Source organism: Phyllobates terribilis, unplaced genomic scaffold (assembly GCF_046119375.1).
Source record: "Phyllobates terribilis strain yellow unplaced genomic scaffold, ASM4611937v1 Scaffold_1__5_contigs__length_1240528914, whole genome shotgun sequence".
NCBI lineage: Eukaryota > Metazoa > Chordata > Amphibia > Anura > Dendrobatidae > Phyllobates > Phyllobates terribilis.
In genome coordinates, this window is record NW_027362761.1 from 231,327,925 (window position 1) to 231,348,893 (window position 20,969).

Genomic DNA, 20,969 nt, shown 5'->3' on the forward strand with positions numbered 1-20,969 from the left:
TCATGACAACTCCAGGTCACCATGGTAATGATCGGGGCCCCCACGATGACGTCACGGGGCGCTGATCTGAGGGGTGAGGGAGCCCCCTCCCTTTCCTTGCCTCCTAAATGTTGCGATCGTTCTCGATCGCAGCATTTATGGGGGTTAAACAACCAGGGGCGGTGTTGCCACCATTCCTGGCTGTCACAGCAGGAGCTCAGCCATTAGCAGCGCCGAGCTCCTACTGTGATCATGTGGGAGGTGCTGATATTTCAGCACCTCATGCACGATTATACTGTGATCGTTCAGTCAGATTGAGCCCTTGGGAAGTAGGGACTGATGACATGGGTTCCCGCACCTCTTCCCGTGACGCTCAGCTGTCAGTGACAGCTGTCGGCACTGAACTGTCACTGCATGTTTCTGCTGTAGTCTCGGGACAAAATCTGACCCCAACAGCGTCTCTCATGGTACATGGCCCCCTAACTGTCCTCTCCTATAAAATAATGCCTTCTCACTGTTCTCTCTTATAAAATAATGCCTCCACACTGTCCCCAACTTATGAATTTCTTTTGCCACACAGTCCCCCTTATGGAGTATTTCTATCACACTGTCTTCCATTATGAAGTATTACTGCCAGACTCTCCATCCTTATAAACTATAACCACCACACTTTGCCCCTTATAAACTATAACTGCCACAGTGTTTGTCATTATGAACTATGACCGTCACACTGTCCACCCCTATCAACTATAACCACCACACCACCCCCTCTCATGAACTATAATTCTCACACTGTCCATCATAATGAACTATAACTGACACACCATGCTCACTTATAAATTACAGTCACTGCCGAAAGTGTTGGCACCCTTGAAAATGTTCAAGAAAATGAAGTATTTCTCCCAGAAAACTATTGTGATTACACATGTTTTGTTATACACATGTTTATTTCCTTTATGTATATTGGAACAATGCAAAAAAAATCAGAGAAAAAAGGCAAATTGAACATAATTTCACACAAAACCCCCAAAATGGGCTGAACAAAATTGTTGGCAATAATTTTCTGGGAGAATTACTTAATTTTCAGGAACTATTTCAAGGGTGCCAACACTGTCGGCCATGACTGTAACTACTGCACTTTCCTCCTAAACTATGATGAAACAATGTTACTTCCTATGAACTACAAATGCCACTTCATCCATTCTTATGAACTGTATGCACCACATTGTCCGCCTTTATTAACTGTAAACACTATATCATCCTCCCTTAAAAACTATAATCTATCTTCCCTTATGAAGTAAGATGCCACACTGTCCTCCCTTATGAACTATAACTGCCACACCATCCTCCCTTATGAACTACAACCACTACACTGTCCTCCCTTATGAAAGGAACTGTCGCACTGTTCTCCCCTATAAACTACAAAAGTCACACTATCTTACCTTATGAACTATCTGACCTTATAAACTGTGATGCCACAGCATCACCCCTTATGAATTATAAATGTCACTCCATCCACCCTTATGAACTATAACCGCATTAAAAACATGAGCCAGAACACCTGTTAGTATAAGTGTAATATGTAGGTACACATTCACAGTGTGGCCATTAACAGACAAATATAACCTAGAATAAAAACAATACATACAAACCCTACAGTAAGTTAATAATAACACATGTAAAAAAACATAGGGTACTTAGTTAACTTTTTTTATCAAAAAAGCGTTAAAGCCATCACACCGTTACAAGGTACACCCAATCAGGATGGGTCCTAACTGTAGTGACTCACCTCACTATGTGCCAGCAGGCCTCAAAATGGATGGCAGCAGAGCTGGATCTTGTCCTTTTTTACATCTGCCTGTGGAAAGCTGGGTATATAAAGGCGCACAGACCAAGTAGGCAGTCAACACCTAATGTATTGAGTATATGAAACTAAAGTGAAACCAAAAATATGGCCCAGCACACCTGGTAATAAGTGTGATCAACTTTTAAAACTACATTATCTAATAACAACTGAAAATCTAACACAGTATGAACTTGTCAATAGACGGTTGACATCTATCATGCGTATTTGTATTATGATGAAGGACGGATAGAAAGTCGTTTAAATTGGCCTTTTTGACTATCCAAATTATAAAGTGGATAATTCATTATTTGTGTACTAACAAACCCTCACTCCTCCAGGAACAGTTATAGATGAAGCAACATAAGCCTGACAGCATGGAAATACTAAATAGATTAATAATTAATACTGTCCCAAACAATGCTTCTAAAAATGTCACAGATGTGACTCCCACTTATTCTTTACTTTCTTCCCTTATAGACAATATAAGGATAAGTATGGTTTAAAAATAATCAAATAGCGGTAAAAACTGAAACTCCAATTAGGAAATACTTGACTTTTTGTATAAATTAACATGTACAGTGGCTTGCGAAAGTATTCACCCCCTTGGCATTTTTCGTGTTTTGCTACCTTACAACCTGGAATTTCACAGTTTTTTTAGGGTTTGCATCAGTTCATCATGTAAAGAACATGTCTACAACTGTGAAAATTTGGTTTTCTTTTTATTGTAAAACAAACAATAAATAGGACAAAATAACTGAAAACTTCAGTGTGCATAACTATTCACCCACCTAAAGTCAGTATTTTGTAGAGCCTCCTTTTGCGGCAATTACAGCTGCAAGTCACTTTGCATAAGTCTTTATGAGCTTTCCACATCTTGCCACTTGGATTTTTGCCCATTCCTCAAGGCAAAACTGCTCCAGCTCCTTCAAGTTCGATGGTTTCCTCTGGTGAAGAGCCATCTTCAAGTCTGAATACAGATTCTCAATTGGATTAAGGTCTGGTCTTTGACTAGGCCACTCCAAAACATTTACAAGTTTTCCCCTAAGCCACTCAAGTGTTGCTTTAGCAGTATGCTTTGGATCATTGTCTTGCTGGAAGGTGACCCTCCATCCCAGTCTCAATCACTTACTGACTGAAACAGGTTTTACTGAATAATATCCCTGTATTTTGCACCATCCATCTTCCCCTCAACTCGGACCATTTTTCATGTCCCTGCTGCCGAAAAACATCCCCACAGCATGATGCTGCCACCACCATGTTTCACTGTATAGATGGTGTTCTTGCGGTGATGAGCTGTGTGGGTTTGGCGCCAGACATAGCGTTTACCTTGGTGGCCAAAAAGTAAAATTTTGGTCTCATCTGACCACAGCACCTTCCTCCATACATTTGGGGAGTCTCCCACTTGTCTTTTGGCAAACTCAAAACGAGCCTTGCAAAACTCTCAGCCCGGGCAAGGAGGGCATTAATCAGAGAGGCAGCACAGAGACCAAATGTAACCCTAAATGAGCTGCAGAGTTCCCAATCAGAGACTGTAGTATTTGTCCATATGACCACAATAAGCCGTACACTCCATAGAGGTAACCTTTATAGAAGTGTGGGCAGAAAAAAGCCTTTACTTACACACAAAAATTGTAAGACTCATTTTGAGTTTTTACTCTGCAAATGTATGGAGGAAGGTGCTGTAGTCAGATAAGACCAAAACTGAACTTCTTGGCCACCAAGGTAAACGCTATGTCTGGCGCCAAACCAACATAGCTTATCACCTCAAGAACACCATCCCCACAGTGAAACTTTTGGTTGGCAGCATCATGGATGGAGCTGGTGCAGTTTTGTCTTGAGGAATGGGCAAAAATCCCAGTGGCAAGAAGAGGAAAGCTCATAGAGGCTTATCCAAAGCGACTTGCAGCTGTAATTACTGCAAAAGGAGGCTGTACAAAGTACTGACTTTAGGGGGGTGAATAGTTTTGCACACTGAAGTTTTCACTTATTTTGTCCTGTTTGTTGTTTGCATCACAATAAAAAGAAAACTAAATGTTCACAGTTGTAGGCAGGTTATTTACGTGAACTGATCTAAACCCTTAAAAAACAGGTTGTAAGGTTGCAAACCATAAAAAATGCCAAGGGGGTGAAAACTTTCGCAAACCACTGTAGGTGGGATGATTAGAACTCCTGACAAGTGATTGGAACTTTTCTTGAGGTATTGAGGAGCAGTTGTGCCAATGCGGAGAAAATTTAGCAAGATGCAAAGAAGGGAATGGGAGGAGGAGTATAAATGTACTGTGAGCTACCTCCTCACTGAATGAATTGACCAGGTGGAGCATCAATGCAGGGGGACATAGGAGAAGAAAGATTTGCAGAAGAACCTCAGAAACTATATGATAGATGTATGAGCTAAGATTAAGAATTACTCTTTCTTGAAAGCTCTCCAAAGAGGTGGATCCAGAAATGGGGACCCCCTATGTAATCTATACATGACATTGTGGGGAATGTAAATCCCTTTAGCCTACTTGCCAGTTAATTTTGGTTAAAAAATAAGGCTAGCTCTGACCATACAGCTATTCCTCCCAACCTCCTCGTTCACATGCATGACTGGCTGAGTATGCATGTGTTCTTAAAGAAGTTGTCAGGTACTTTTTTAAAATTGTCCATTGTATTCAGCATGTGGGCATAAGTATATTTGTAAATACCTTGTGTTGCTGATAATGCCTGTGAGCGGAACTATTGGTGGCCGCTCACAGGCATCACGTGACTCCACGCTGACGTCCCGTCTATTAAGGCGTGACTCAGCGCTGGGGTCCCCGGGGTGGCTGCTGGGTTGTGGGCGTGGTTATTCCCTGCGTCACACTCAGCATCCACCGCGCGATTTCCCAATGAATGGGGAGAGGGAGAGCACGCGGTGGATGCCTGGTGTGACGCAGGGAATAACCCCACCCACAACCCAGCAGCCACCGTGGAACGCGGAAGAGAGAGACCCCCGGCTGCAGCCTGGACTTGTCGTGACGTCAGCGGATGTCAGAGCCGGCTGCTGCCGGAGGTCACGTGAGGCCTGTGAGCGGCCAGTGATAGCGCTGCTCACAGGCATTATTTGCAACACAAGGTATTTACAGAGATACTTATGCCCACATGCTGAATACATTGGGCAACTTAAAAAAAAGTACTGGACAACCCCTTTAATGGGGAGAGTGGAATGACACCTTTAGAATAAGTGTTAAAATTTCAGTTATCTGCCAAATGAACATCAGCCAAACATGTATCACACATAGATGGCTGACCAGTCCCATGCAGATTAGCAGGTTCAGTCATTATTTGATGACACAGGTAGATCCTGCCCAGTAAAAACTATTTGTGGAAATATTCTAAAGAGAGCTCCACACAAAACTGAAGACTAAACTTTTGTAGAATTCTATAATTTAGCAAACGCCAAGAATAAAGTTCCACATAGCCCCTCTAATCTTTATGTCTGGCACATCGGCTGTCATTGGAATTAAAATGTTTAGTATAAATTGTCCCAGATAAGTGACTGGCAATTATTAGTATCTGAGCAAGGGCTGATGACCGAATTGTGGCTCCATGCAGAAGCCGTATATTTACAGCCAAGGATGGGATTGGATCCCATTTTGTTATTACAGAATACATCTGGAAACCGATCCTCGTCCATGGGGCCTGTGTCTTTTTACTGTATTAAAGATCCAAAGTAAACTTCCTCTGAATCTGTTCTCAAAACATTTTCACCAACTGCTTTAAATTAGTTTAATGTTTTTAATACATGCAGGACACAATGGGCTTAATTATCTTATATAAACTGCCATGCACTAAATTCAGGAGCTGGATGGGAGCACAAGTCACTCAGACCCATCTGTTATGTCATGAAAAGCATGCACATGCTCAAATGTTTGTATCAAAATATAGACTTACACTGTTACAAATACAAAAGTTCCTACTTGTCTAAGTACATTATACAGAAGCAGCACACATTGAGACAGGCATCATCTATTCTCCCCCAAGATGATTCTATGTAAATGACCAGCAAAACTAGAATTTTGCTCAGTAGTGTTCAGATGAACAGGGTATTACCATTTGCAGCTGCACCACTGTACATGATGTTAGATATGGCAACACTTGGTACCAGGCTATCCACCTTGCCACTATAAGATATAAAAGAATACAGCGTAACATAGTTATGGGTTTGCTGTATTTATAAGCAGAGTGCCCTGTCCTCCTCCTAATGATTGAACATTGGCTGCTGTTTATGCAGTACCTGTCAATCACCGGTGAGAGGCAAAGAATGAGAAGGGTACAGTGCTCCTCTCAAAATACATCTAAAGTCATGGCCCCACTATCAGTATTCGGTCAGTATTTTTTCTCAGGAGTGGGAGCCAAAACCAGGAGTGGGTGATAAATGCAGAATTGGTGCACTGACTGAAAAAAAATACTGACCGAATACTTATAGTGGGGCCTTGGCCTAATTCAACCTAATTATGACTGCTGGTTCTGGTTCAAGCAACTTCTTAAAGGGGTTGTCCTGGCTGAGGGAACAAGTCTGCAGTCACTCCATGTGACTGCAGACTTGTGAGACCTCTCATCACATGCAGTGTGAGCTATGAGGATTCTCTGGGGTCTGCAGTGGGAGGCAGTCGGTCATGTGACCGCAGGTATGAGATTTGCATACTTCCGGCCACCTTTCAACTAGACTTATTCAGCTTCACTCAATACTTTTACGTTGAGCGAGGCCGCCCATGTCTAATCACCATGTGACCACATGTATGCAGATCACATACCTGTGGTCACGCTCCCGCCGCTCTAAGTGCCAGAGAATCCTTACAGAGTGCAGCAGGGGCGTTGCTAGGGTCAGAAAAGATCAGGGGCCCAAGCCCTGAGGCATAAGCTTTGCATCCTACCCTCCCCTAAACAAAAAAAAATGTAACACCACTGATAACATAGTGATAAGCTCTCTGAGTACAAATAATGTAAGTGAAACCTACAGTCCCATGTAATACCACAGTTAACAGTGATCATAGGCAGCAACAGAACCAAACCAAAGTGCAAAGATACAAGCAACATGTTGGAAAACAGTGCATTGCATTGAAACTCCTTTCCACTTAAAGGAGTTGTCCACTACTTTCACATTGATGCCCTATCTGTAGGATAGGGCATCAATGTATGATCGGCCGGGGTCCCGCACGTGCGCGCGGCGGCGGCCGCCGGACAAAAGTCCTTACCTGCGGTGCTTGGCCATTGGAAGTAATAGGTCATGAAAAAACGCGCCAAAAAACACAGATATCAGGTATTGCAGCGTTTTTTGTGCCAAAACCTGATGAAATAGAATGAGATTTTTTTTCACTGAACTTTATGTACATGTATAAAGATTTGGACAGTGAAAAACACGCAGCAAAAAAACAAGCAAAATCCTGAACAAACCTTCCTGGCAAGAGATCAGGTTTTGCCGCAGAAAAAGAAATGCTGAAAAAATGCCTACTGTGAACACAGGCTAAAACTGATACAAAGGAAAGCAGAAATACCCCATAGATTATTATGGGGTGCATCTGGGTTTCGCTACATTTCTGTATTTATTATGGAAGTAAAAGGGCATCACACAGAAGTTTATTTTCAATGATAAAACTGACACATAACAGAACCCAGATGCACCCGAAAATAATCAATGGGGCCCCACGGTTTCCATTTGTATTAGTTATGCAACTATTTGATTTAAGACATTCTGTTTGTTTCTAAAACCAGAACAAAAATAATGCACATATGCAGGTAGGGACTCGGTCTAACTATGATATGACATCCCTTACATTCATGGTTTTTACAAACACGATGCACAATTAAAGGGGTTGTCCACTACTTTCACTTTGATGCCCTATCCGTAGGATAAAGCAGCAATGTACAGTATGATTGGCCAGGGTCCCGCATGCGGCACCCCCTCGATCAGCCGCGAGCGGGGCGCGCGGCGGCGGCCGCCAGACGAAAGGCCTTACCTGCGGTGCTTGGCCAATGGGTGAAAAACGGTGAAAAAATGCTGAAAGAAGTAACATGCTCTAATCTGGAAAAAAACATTCAAAGCACAAAATACTGATGAAACATAAATCAAGGTGTGTGCGTGAGATTTCTGGAATCTCATAGACTTCGCTGGTACTGCAAAACGCAGCAGAAAGTTTGCATAAAAAAAAACACAAAAAAACGCTGAAAAAAACATGATGTGTGAACATAGCCTGAGACATTCATTTCGTTTTTCTTCTTCTTTTAAAAAAAACAAACAGAGAAAAGAAATGTCACAATGTAAGTATGAAGTAACAAAGGGGTTGTCCGGTCCAAATGGATAAGTCTGCAGTCACGCTGTGTGATTACAGACTTATCAATCCCCCCAGCGCATGTACTGTCCGCTGCGGGTATTCGCTGGTTTCTGACCGGGACCGAAGGCAATACATATAAATATACCCCCGGCCAATGGGCACAGTCTCGCTCCATACACTAGTATGTGGGTGTGGCCGACTAGGTTTCACTCGATACAAGTGTGTGAAAGCGGGGCTCGGAAGCACAGTGAGTGCGCTGGGGCGATTCATAAGTCTGCAATCACAAAGTGACTGCAGACTTAATGGAGCGCGGAGTTATTTTTCTATATAGGTAGATGCTATATATAGGGTATAATAGGGATCAATAGGGTCAGCCTACGTGGAGCGGGGTCGTCAATCTCGTTTGTAAATCAGGGTGCCAATCCCAGCAGTCAGGTAGGGGAAAAATAAGGGCCCTAATAGGGACCTACTAGATCACCTAGTGCCCCAATGACTTTTAAATATATTTTTTGTATTTTGTGTTTGTTCATTTGTGCAGTGCTATATTACTATTTTTAATATAATTAAAGGGGTTGTCCACTACTATTGATAACGTGCCAATGTATTTTTATGATGGAAATAAGTTTATTAGTAATTACCTTGTGCTGCTGTTCTTGCCTGTGAGCGGCTCTATTGCTGTCCGCTCACAGGCATCACGTGACCCCCGGCTGCAGCCGGCACTGACATCCGACTTTCTTTGGTTTTCTGGTTTATGGGACCCTTCTAACTATCTTATTTCTGGTCTACCTACACATATGCTCAGTCATTATGAATATACACACACATATACAGAGACATGACCTGTATACACATTATACATATACAAATTATACTGGGGCATGACATATACACATACAGTGAAGGAAATAAGTATTTGATCCCTTGCTGTTTTTGTAAGTTTGCCCACTGACAAAGACATGAACAGTCTATAATTTTAAGGGTAGGTTAATTTTAACATTGAGAGATAGAATATCCCAAAAAAATCAAGAAAATCACATTGTATAAATTAGATAAATTTATTTGCGTTTTGCAGTGAGAAATAAGTATTTGATCCCCTACAAACCATTATGAGTTCTGGCTCCTACAGACCAGTTAGATGCTCCTAATCAACTCGTTACCTGCATTAACCCCTTTAAAGCCCATGACGTACTAATACACGTCTGTGCCCAGGGACTTAAGAGCCTGACCCGTATTAGTACGTCATGGCGATCGCGCGCGCACACAGGATGTGCAGGCTCGATCGCCGCCGGGTGTCAGCTGATTGTCACAGCTGACACCCGGTACTATGTGCAGGGAGCGGTCCCGCACCGCTCCCGGCACATTAACCCCCGCAATGCTGCGATCGAAGTCGATCGCAGCATTGCGGTGGCTAAGGGGAGGTGATCGGGATACTCACCTCCTCTTCCGGCCTCCAGCGCTGTCTGCCGCGGCTTCCCGGATTTTGCCATGACGACCCGATGTCGTCATGACAACATCCGGGTCACCAGACAGCAGTAAGATCGTTTGGTCATGCGCAGTACATGACCAAACGATCTTCTCACTGTGCAGCGCTGACTGCCTGCATGGCACAGGGATGGTGCTCCATTCCTGTGCTATGCAGGCGATCAGAATAAAAAAAGTGAAAGTCCCATAGTGGGACAAAGTATACAAATAAAAAAACTGCCAGAAAGTGAAAAAAAAAAAAAAATTGTAAAAATATTAAAAAATAAATAAAAAAAAAATAATCCACCAAAAATAAAAATATAATGTACCCATCAATAAATATTATTATGAAAAAAAAAACAACAAACAATAAAAGTACACATATCTGGTATCGCCGCATCCGGAACGACCTGACCTATAAAACTATCCCACTAGTTAACCCCTTCAGTAAACACGGTAAAAAAATAAAATAGAAAGCGAAGAAAAAAACAATGCTTTATCATCATACTGCCAAACAAAAAATGGAATTGTCACACGATCAAAAAGACGGATGTAAATAAAAATGGTACCGCTGAAAACGTCATCTCGTCCCGCAAAAAACAAGCCACCATGCAGCTCCATCAGCTGAAAAATAAAAAAGTTATAGCTCTCAGAATAAAGCGATGCAAAAAAAATTTTTTTCTATAAAATAGCTTTTATTGTATAAAAGCGCCAAACATAGAAAAACGATATATAAATGTGGTACCGCTGTAAACGTACTGACCTGAAGAATAAAGCTGCCTTATCAATTTTACCACACGCGGAGCAGAATAATAAAAAAAAAAAAACAATTCCTGAATTGTTGGTTTTTGTTTATTCTGCCTCCCAAAAATCGGAATAGAAAGCGATCAAAAAATGTCACGTGCCCGAAAACAGTACCAATAAAAACGTCAACTTGTCCCGCAAAAAAACAAGCCGTCACATGACTCTGTCGGCCAAAAATGAAAAAATTATAGCTCTCAAAATATGGCGATGCAAAACCTAGATTTTACAAAATATGTGTCTTTTAGTGTGTGACAGCTGTCAATCATAAAAACCTGATATGATTCTGGTATCGCTGTAATCGCACCGACCCGAAGAATAAAGTAGTCTAATCACTTATACCGCACTAGGAACGGCGTTTAAAAATAAACGCTAGGGTTGGGTTTGGTGTTAGGGTTAGGGTTGGGCTAGGGTTGGGGTTGAGGTTAGGGTTGGGGTTAGAGTTGTTTGTTTTTTTTCAAAAGTAAAAAAAAAAAAAGATGAAAATATGGCGACTAGTGTTGAGTGCAAGTGCTCGCTACTTGAGTTTGCATCGGGTGCACGGGTATGCACTGAGTATCGCAGGTGCTCAAGTGACATGCTCGAGTCTCTGCCCCATATGCCTCACGGCCAAAAATATCTCGCAGGGATTGCCTGCCATGCATGAGCGATCCCCGCATGTTTTTTTGGGGGTGTCTAATAACTGTGAAACATGTGGGCAGGGACTCGAGCATGTCACTCGAGCACCCGCGATACATGGTGCATACCTGAGTACCCGATGCAAACTCAAGTAGAGAGCACTTGCGCTCAAGACTAATGACAACTTATTCAATATGATGACCTAATGTTATTAAATTCTCCGTCGTACCTCTGGGTTCAAAATGTTCACTACACCCCTTGATAAAATCCTTGAGGGGTGTAGTTTCCAAAATGGGGTCACTTGTGGGGGGTTTCCACTATTTAGGCACATCACGGGCTATCCAAACGCGGCATAGCGTCCGCTCTCGATTCCAGTCGATTTTGCGTTCAAAAAGTCACACAGTGCTCCTTCCCTTCTGAACTCTGCCGTGCGCCCAAACACTGTATTTTCCCCACATTTGGGGTATTGGCGTACTCAGGAGAAATTGTACAAAAGTTTTTGGGTCCATTTTCTCCTCTTACCCTTGTGAAAATAAAAAAATGGGGCTAAAACATCATTTTTGTGGAAAAAGTTTGATTATTTTATTTTCACGGCTCCATGTTATAAACTTCTGTAAAGGACTTGGAGGTTCAAGGTGCTCACCACACATCTAGATAAGTTCCCTGAGGGGTCTAGTTTCCAAAATGGTGTCACTTGTGGGGGGTTTCCACTGTTTAGGTACATCAGGGGCACATCCGCTAATTATTCAAGCAAATTTTACAATCAAAAAGTCAAATGGCACTCCTTCTCTTCCGAACCCTGCCGTGCGCCCAAACAGTGGTTTTCCCCCACATATGGGGTATCTGCTTACTCAGGAGAAATTGTACAACAAACTGCATGGTGCAATTTCTCCTATTATCCTTATGAAAATGCAAAAGTGGGGGCTGAAAAACATTTTTGTGGGAAAAATGTGAAAATTTTATTTTTACGGCTCAATGTTATAAACTTCTGTGAAGCACCTGGGGGTTCAATGTGCTCATCACACATCTAGATAAGTTCCCTGAGGGGTCTAGTTTCCAAAATGGTGTCACTTGTGGGTGATTTCCACTGTTTAGGTACATCAGGGGCTCTCCAAACGCAACATGGCGTCCGCTAATTATTCAAGCAAATTTTACATTCAAAAAGTCAAATGGCGCTCCTTCCCTTCCGAACCCTGCCTTGCGCCCAAACAGTGTTTTTTCCCCACATATGGGGTATCTGCGTGCCCAGGGGAAATTGCACAACAAATTTTGGGGTCCATTTTTTCCTGTTACCCCGAAAATAAAAAAAATTGGGTCTAAAGTAACATTTTTGTGAAAAAAGATAAATGTTAATTTTTTTCTTCCACATTTCAAAAACCCTGAAGGGTTAATAAAGTTCTTGAATGTGGTTTTGAGCACCTTGAGGAGTGCAGTCTTTAGAATGGTGTCACTTTTGGGTATTTTCTGTCATAAAGACCCCTCAAAGTGACTTCAAATATGATGTGGTCCCTAAAAAAATGTTTTTGTAAATTTTGTTGGAAAAATGAGAATTTTGGTTCCAAAATTGTGCTGATGTAAAGTAGACATGTGGGAAATGTTATTTATTAACTATTTTGTGTGACATATCTCTCTGATTTAGGGGCATAAAAATTAAAATTTTGAAAATTGCAAAATTTTCAAAATTTTTGCCAAATTTCCGTTTTTTTCACAAATAAACGCAAGTGATATTGAAGAAATTTTACCACAATCATGAAGTACAATATGTCACGAAAAAACATTCTCAGAATCAGGGGGATCCGTTGAAGCGTTCCAGAGTAATTACCTCATAAAGTGACAGTGGTCAGAATTGTAAAAATTGGCCTGGTCATTAACATGCAAACCACCTTGGGTTGTAAAGGGGTTAAAGACAGCTGTCTTACATAGTCACCTGTATAAAAGACTCCTGTCCACAGACTCAATTAATCAGTCAGACTCTAACCTCTACAACATGGGCAAGATTAAAGAGCTTTCTAAGGATGTCAGGGACAAGATCATAGACCTGCACAAAGCTGGAATGGGCTACAAAACCATAAGTAAGACGCTGGGTGAGAAGGAGACAACTGTTAGTGCAATAGTAAGAAAATGGAAGAAATACAAAATGACTGTCAATCGACATCGATCTGGGGCACCATGCAAAATCTCACCTCGTGGGGTATCCTTGATCATGAGGAAGGTGAGAGATCAGCCTAAAACTACACGGGGAGAACTTGTTAATGATCTCAAGGCAGCTGAGACCACAGTCACCAAGAAAACCATTGGTAACACATTACGCCTTAAAGGTTTAAAATCTTGCAGTGCCCGCAAGGCCCCCCTGCTCAAGAAGGCACATGTGCAGGCCCGTCTGAAGTTTGCCAATGAACACCTGGATGATTCTGTGAGTTATTGGGAGAAGGAGCTGTGGTCAGATGAGACAAAAATTGAGCTCTTTGGCATTAACTCAACTCGCCGTGTTTGGAGGAAGAGAAATGCTGCCTATGACCCAAACAACACCATCCCCACTGTCAAGCATGGAGGTGGAAACATTATGTTTTGGGGGTGTTTCACTGCTAAGGGCACAGGACTACTTCACCGCATCAATGGGAGAATGGATGGAGCCATGTATCGTAAAATCAACCTCCTTCCCTCCGCCAGGACATTAAAAATGGGTCGTGGCTGGGACTATCAGCAAGACAATGACCCAAAACATACAGCCAAGGCAACAAAGAAGTGGCTCAAAAAGAAGCACATTAAGGTCATGGAGTGGCCTAGCCAGTGTCCAGACCTTAATCCCATAGAAAACTTATGGAGGGAGTTGAAGCTCCGAGTTGCCAAGCGACAGCCTCAAAATTTGAATGATTTAGAGATGATCTGCAAAGAGGAGTGGACCAAAATTCCTCCTGACATGTGCGCAACCCTCATCATCAACTACAAAAAACGTCTGACTGCTGTGCTTGCCAACAAGGGTTTTGCCGCTAAGTATTAAGTGTTGTTTGTCAGAGGAATCAAATACTTATTTCTCACTGCAAAATGCAAATAGATGTATCTAATTTATACAATGTGATTTTCTTGATTTGTTTTTTTGGATATTCTCTCTCTCAATGTTAAAATTAACCTACCCTTAAAATTATAGACTGTTCATGTCTTTATCAGTGCAAAAAGTTACAAAAACAGCAAGGGATCAAAGAATTATTTCCTTCACTGTATACTGACTCTCTTCATCAGCATTTATCCACTGGCAGCAGTGGGGGAGTCCTGACCTTGGAAATCATCAGTAGGAGGGAGGTTTGTACACAGGACAGGAGACCCCCTCAGCCTTGCACTGTCCCTGAAAGAATATAATCAGCCATTTAAAACCAAAACTGCCCTGTCTTTAAGTCCCCCGACATCTTTTGAAAGAAGTCAGAAGGTTCGTTTTCACATTTGAGTTGGCTGATCCTTCCGAATTCGGCAGAGGGGCCCCATTTCCACTATAATGGAAGCGATTGAGCACCTGTCTTTGGATCAGTAACATACCTGAACATACTTGTAGAGGATATATAGACATGATATAATCATTTGTACTGCAACAAATGAAGGACTACTGATTCCAGCTTCAGCTAGAAGGCAAAATATAGTAATAGGATGAACATGTCTTCTTTCAGAATATAATTCCGGGATGAGAAAGAAGCTGTTGAAATGCCTCGTACCGGCAATAAAACTTTTACTATGTTACTGAATCTAAACATAGCAATGTTGGCTGCGTCTGTGTTTCCAATACACAAAAGCCTGCTCTGTCCTCATCATACTGAGCTGTCTATCCCAACCGAAATATCCAGTTGAGGTGCGGCGCTGATATCCTGTTAAATTAGAAAATAGGCATCTGTCTATGGACAGGAGAAGCTTCGCTGCAGTCCGCCTCAATACCGGAGAGCTCTAATTTCAACTTAAACTATATAGACGTTTACTCCATGAGAAGAGGCATAAACTGTCCAGCAGCATTGTATATTTCTGATAGTGGGAATGTATTTATTTGTAAGTATAATATTTTCCATATACAACTAGTGCTTGTGTGTTTGCAACAATATACTACAACAAATGACAACAATATGCTACAAAATTTGTGGGAAACTACTCTTTACAACATTCTTATCTCATAGATACATGCAGTAGGCAACATACTGTAATTCTCAAGACACATTTAATTAAAAAAGAGAAGATTTTAGGGTTGGTTTGCCACTCTATTTCTACCTCTTAAAAACGTTTGCTCTGAAGCAAGGAGCAGTGTGAAAAGCAAGAAATGAGAATATCCACCTTAATAGGGGAAAACTGTAAAAGCTCCTTTTATTTGTAGTCCCTTAGAACAGGTCTTCAGTGTATGTTGGAGGCTGGTCTACATGTCCAGGACCGTCAGTAACTAGTTGAATGAAGTAGAGGGGTGAGTGGGGCTAAATACTAAGGATACAAATTTGGTAAAACGTCTTCAGTGATTGTACAATGCAAGTTCCTAATCATTTGTGTTTAATTTTCCTACTAGTTTTTAATGGTTGTCCCATACACAACATTAGCCCCTTCCTGTCCAGGCGATTTACCATTTTTGAGATTTCCTCTCCCCCGCCCACACACTTCTTCCAAGAGCAATAACTTTTTATTATTCCGTCCACATAGCCATGTGAGGGCTTGTTTTTTACAGGGCATGGTGTACTTTTGAATGACACCATTCATTTTATCATATGATGTATTGGAAAAATAAAAAAAATTCCAAGTGCGATGAAATAGTGAAAAAATCGCAATTCTGCAATTTTTTTTTGTTTTATGTACCATGTTTACTATACAGTAAAACTGTCCGGGCAATATGATTCTCCAGGTCAGTATGATTACGCAGATACCAAACATGCATAGGTTTTTTTTCATGTAAGTAGTGAAAACAATTCTGAAATTTGTAAAACAAGAAAAAAGTTTTGCTTGTGTCGCCATTTTCTGAGACCAGTAACATTTTCAATTTTTGGTCAGTGGGGTTGTGTGAGGGCTTATTTTTCCGCCCTGAACTGACATTTTTACTGATATCATTTTGGGGTAGATACAATGTTTTAATCGCCTCTTATTGCATTTTATTGCAGTGTTGCCCAAAAAACTGTAAATCTCGCATTTTAATTTTTATTCTCATTACTCCACTTACCAATTGGGTTAATCTACTTTATATTTTGATAGATTGAACTTTTACGAACATAGTGATATATGTGTATTTTTTTATTTATTTGTTTTGAATGGGGTAAAAACGGGAGTTATTTGAACTTTTATATATTTTTTATATTTTTAAAAACATTTTTTTCCCTTTCTACTGCATTTGTTTGTCCTCTTAGGGGACCTGAACTGGTGATCATCCAATCCCTTGTACTATACACAGCAATACCATGGTTTTGCTATGTATAGCTAAAATCACAGTCTCAGTTGAACGCCAGCTACAAGCTGGCCTTTCACAGAAGTACAGTAATGACAGGCACGGGGGTCTTCAGCAGACCCTCGTCCATCATGGCAAACCATCTGCACTTCACAATCTCATCATGGGCACGCCAATGGACTCATAGAATGACTCCCTTGCTGGCTCACACAAAATGCTCCAGTCATAGATTTACTAGTTTATCAGCTGTGAAACAGCCATGATCTGCCGGGAAAGCTACAGGCTCGGCTTAGGTAGCCGGCATATGACGTAACTATACGTCATGTGTCAGGAAGGGGTTAATCGGTAATCACCTGTGTACAAGATAGGTGATGATTGTACTATCACTGGGGATTTGACTGGTGGATTTGAAAGGTATGCAGACTCTAAAGTATAATCTCTGGTCCTGGTTCTTCTTCCGACTTGTGTTTGACACGGGACAGTGCTTCCTGTTTCTGAAAGTGACCAGAACCGTGTGTAAAGGGGGCCGGCTGTTCAATATAGTAGCAAAGCCATTACCCTTCTCTGTTACTGTGCAAATCCACGGTGCTCAAACTCAGATATCAATTAATAAGTGCTTAGAAAAAATATTGTGATGCATGAATTTTGCAGGACGTTTCTGTCTCCCACAGACCTTTATTATTTGTGTAGAGCAGGATTGTCAAACTCAAATACTGAGAGGGCCAAAATAAAAAACTTGGACAAAGTCGCAGGCCAACCTTGATATCTATTAACAGCCCACACAGTATAATGTGCCCTACATAGTCCTCCATCTATATATATAATTGTCTTATCCCATCTGTCTGTCTGTCTGTCTATCTGTCTGTCTGTCTGTCCAGGAAATCCCGCGTCACTCATTGGTCCGGCAGCGGCCAATAAGCGCCGCGGGATTTCTGAAAAAAGATGGCGGCCGTTAGCGGCTCATCTGCGGGACGGAGCTCAGCGGCGATGCAGCCGGGAGATGAGCGCCGCGAGGTGCTCATCTCCCGGCCGGTAGCAGCGGAAGGACCCCGACCGCTGGACCCATCTGCGGGACGGAGATGCAGCCGGGAGATGAGCGGCGCGAGGCGCTCATCTCCCGGCCGGTAGCAGCGGAAGGACCGCCGGCGTCGCTGACCTCCATGCGGAAGGGAGGACCGGGGAGCGGCGCTGCGGGTCGGGATACTTCTGCTGCGAGCGCCCGCTCATGTCCCGGGTTCTCGCAGCCGAAGTAGCCGCACAGGCGATTCGATGATTGGTCGCGGTCTTCGGACCCGACCAATCACTGATCTTAGCGCAAAAGTTAAATACCGCTGTGCTGATTGGTCGCGGACGCTGCCCGCGACCAATCACCGATTTGGGCGCCACATTTAAATATCGGCCGCGACCAATCAGCACAGCGGTGTTTAAATTTGGAATCAAGATCGGTGCTTGGTCGCGGCCGATATTTAAATTTGGCGCCCAAATCGGTGATTGGTCGCGGGCCAAGACCGCGACCAATCACCGATTTGTGCGGCACATTTAAATAGCGGCCGCGACCAATTGGATGTCAGCGCCGCTCCCCGGTCCTCCCTTCACACCCTAGCCGCATGGATGTCAGCGGCGCTGCCTGTGCGGATACTTCCGCTGCGAGAAACCGGGACATGAGCGGGCGCTCGCAGCAGAAGTATCCCAACCCGCAGCGCCGCTCCCCGGTCCTCCCTTCACACCCTAGCCACTGATGTCCCCACAGTATCCGCATGGTGTTACAAAGGTCCGGACATTTGTGTTAAAAATCGCTGATTGGTCGCAGGCGCTGCCCGCGACCAATCACCGTTTTGGGCGCCAAATTTAAATATCGGCCGCGACCAATCACCGATCTTGGCTCCACATTTAAACACCGCTGTACTGATTGGTCGCGCCCGCTATTTAAATGTGGTGCCCAAATCGGTGATTGGTCGCGGGCAGCGGCCGCGACCAATCAGCAGAGCGGTGTTTAACTTTAGCGCCAAGATCACTGATTGGTCGCGCTCTCCGCACGCGACCAATCAGCGAATCGTATTGGTGAGGAGCGGGGAGCGGAATCGTATTAGTGAGGACCGGGGAGTGCCGCTGCCTGTGCGGATACTTCCACTCAGAGAAGCCGGGAGATGAGCGACTGCTCGCAGCAGAAGTATCCCGACCCGCAGCGCCGCTCCCCGGTCCTCCCTTCACACCCTGGCCGCTGATGTCCCCATAGTATCCGCATGGTGTTACAAAGGTCCGGACATTTGTGTTAAAAATCGCTGATTGGTCGCTGGCGCTGCCCGCGACCAATCACCGATTTGGGCGCCAAATTTAAATATCGGCCGCGACCAATCACCGATCTTGGCTCCACATTTCAATACCCCTGTACTGCTTGGTCGCGGACGCTATTTAAATGTGGCGCCAAAATCGGTGATTGGTGGCGTCCAGCGTCGGCGACCAATCAGCACAGCGGTGTTTAAATGTGGAGCCAAGATCCGTGATTGGTCGCCGCCGATATTTAAATGTGGCGCCCAAATCGGTGATTGGTCGTGGGCAACACCAGCGACCGATCAGCGATTTTTAACACAAATGTCCGGATCTTTGTAACACCATGCCGATACTGTGGGGACATCAGCGGCTAGGGTGTGAAGGGAGGACCGGGGAGCGGCGTTGCGGGTCCAGATACTTCTGCTGCGAGCGCCCGGTCATGTCCCGGCTTCTCGGAGCGGAAGTATCCACACAGGCAGCGCCGCTGACATCCATGCGGAAGGGAGGACCGGGGAGCGGCGCTGACATCCATGCGGCTAGCGTGTGTAGGGAGGACCGGGGAGCGGCGCTGCGGGTCCGGATACTTCAGCTGCGAGCGCCCGCTCATGTCCCGGCTTCTCGGAGCGGAAGTAGCCGCACAGGCAGCCGCTCCCCGGTCCTCACCAATACGATACGCTGATTGGTCGCGCCCTACTGACGCGACCAATCAGAGATTTGAACGCTGAATTCAAACACACTGTCCGCTGCTTAGGAACACGGCGCGCGACATTTAAAACCTGCTTCTATGATTGGTCGCGGACGCCGCCCGCGACCAATCACAGATTTCCGCGCCAAATTTAAACACGCTCTCCGGCCAATTACCGCAACATTTCAAATATCTACGCCACGTTCGGGAGATAGCACGGCTAACTCCGCCCATGTGGTTATGTGACTCACAAAATGCTCATAACGTTCTGAGCAGGTTTTCTCTGTCACACTGTGCGAGGGACTTCAGTCAGACTGTGCGAGGGACTTCTGTCACACTGTGCGAGGGACTTCAGTCACACTGTGCGAGGGACTTCTGTCACACTGTGCGAGGGACTTCTGTCACACTGTGCGAGGGACTTCTGTCACACTGTGCGAGGGACTTCTGTCAGGTTTACTGAACACGTTCTGCCAGTGACAGCGCGCTGAAGAGATACTTCTTTACGCTTCCTGTTTTATAATGGGTCGTAAGCGAAAATACGCCACGGAGGAAGACAGAAAAGCAGCAGAAGCAGCAAGAAAACGACAACGTCGAGAGCAACAGACACCACAACATACTGCCGCCAGACAAGCCCAGGATGCGGAAGCTCACAAAAAACGCCGGGAACAGGAGATACCGCAACACACTGCCGCCAGACAAGCCCAGGATGCGGAATCTCACAAAAAACGCCGGGAACAGGAGACACCGCAACACACTGCCGCCAGACAAGCCCAGGATGCGGAAACTCACCAAAAACGCCGGGAACAGGAGACACCGCAACACACTGCCGCCAGACAAGCCCAGGATGCGGAAGCTCAACAAAAACGCCGGGAACAGGAGACACCGCAACAAACTGCCGCAAGACAAGCCCAGGATGCGGAAGCTCAACAAAAACGCCGGGAACAGGAGACGCCGCAACACACTGCCGCCAGACAAGCTCAGGATGCCGAATCTCACAAAAAATGCCGGGAACAGGAGACACCACAACACACTGCCGCCAGACAAGCCCAGGATGCCGAATCTCAACAAAAACGCCGGGAACAGGAGACACCGCAACACACTGCCGCAAGACAAGCCCAGGATGCGGAAGCTCAAAAAAAACGCCGGGAACAGGAGACACCGAAACACACTGCCGCCAGACAAGCCCAGGATGCGGAAGCTCACCAAAAACGCCGGGAACAGGAGACACCGCAACACACTGCCGCCAGACAAGCCCAGGATGCGGAATCTCACCAAAAACGCCGGAAACTGGAGACACCGCAACACACTGCCGCCAGACAAGCCAAGGATGCAGAATATCGCAAGAAACAACGGGCGCAGGACACACCGCAACACACTGCCGCCAGACAAGCCCAGGATGCGCAATCTCACCAAAAACGCTGGGAACAGGAGACACCACAACACACTGCCAGCAGACAAGCCCAGGATGCGGAAGCTCACAGAAAAATTCGGAAGCAGGAGACAATACCACACACTGCCGCCAGACAAGCACAGGATGCGGAATCTCTACAAATACGCCGGGAACAAGAGACACCACAACACACTGTCGCCAGACAAGCCCAGGATGCGGAATCTCAC